The 985-nt window shown below is 36.3% G+C and overlaps 1 pseudogene; it reads right to left on the bottom strand.

Annotated features, from left to right (window-relative positions):
• Positions 1–339: 339 nt before the first annotated feature.
• LOC145113774 (putative serine/threonine-protein kinase PBL28 pseudogene) lies at positions 340–759 on the bottom strand (annotated as a pseudogene).
• Between the last annotated feature and the right edge of the window lie 226 nt (positions 760–985).

Here is a 985-nt window from a genome sequence, read left to right as displayed (position 1 = left end):
TGTTCTCTAATCAAAACCATTGAAGGTCGATCTGACGGATCGTTCTCCATACATTTATATTCAATTGTAGCAAATGCATCGAAGGAATTTGACTTCATTTGAACTAGTAGCTTATCGTCGATTATATTTTTTTTAATTTTTTTTTCTTTGTAGCTTCCTATTATATCTTGAAGATACTGGCCTTTCTTTGTTACCTTGTCCGTAGCACAAGATGGTCGTGCACAAAGTAGCTAAAATAAAACAACACCAAAGGAGTAAACACCCGACTTCTTTTTTAGCTTTCTTGTAGGCATAAATTCTGGATCCACATATCCGTATGTACCACTGGCATCTTCAATGTCATAGCTTTCGTCTTTTGTGACAGCTTTCGTCTTTTGTGACAGGAACAATTTTGGATAGTCCCAAGTCTGAGACTATTCCATTAAAGTTGTTATCAAGTAAAATATTTGCGATCTTTATGTCACCATGGATGATTTTGCAATGTTCTGCAGCACGGTGGTGTAGAAACTCCAAACCACGTGCTACATCAAGACTTATTTTTATCCGCAACTTCCATGATAGCTTAAATGTTGTGTTACCGATTTCTATGTGCTTATCCAAGCTACCAAATTGTGCATATAAGTAAACCAAGATCTTCTCCTTGCGTTCGTCGTAATAACCTACTAGGCAGACGAGATTTGAATGTTGGTGACGGGAAAGTATTTGAACCACCATCAAGAACTCCTTACAACATCGAGCAGTAGTATGCTTTATATTCATCAGTCTCTTAACAACTTAACAACACTTGTGAGTTTATCAGACCAAAAAAAATTTCCGCTGTAAATGCAACCATAAGCCCCTTTCCCTATTACATTAATGAAATGATTAGTGGCGGCACTTATTTCTCAAAGCTTTAATTTAAGATGGCTAGCTTTTAAAATGACAGACATAACTTCTTTGATGCTTACAAGGATTAAAATAATCTTATAGCTTGGCTCGTGTGTGT

This window comes from Lactuca virosa, chromosome 5 (genome assembly GCF_052849685.1).
Source record: "Lactuca virosa cultivar CGN04683 chromosome 5, Lactuca_virosa_CGN04683_v6, whole genome shotgun sequence".
In the NCBI taxonomy this organism is placed as follows: domain Eukaryota; kingdom Viridiplantae; phylum Streptophyta; class Magnoliopsida; order Asterales; family Asteraceae; genus Lactuca; species Lactuca virosa.
Note: the sequence above shows the minus strand (reverse complement) of the source record. Positions and strands in the feature narration are given on the sequence as shown.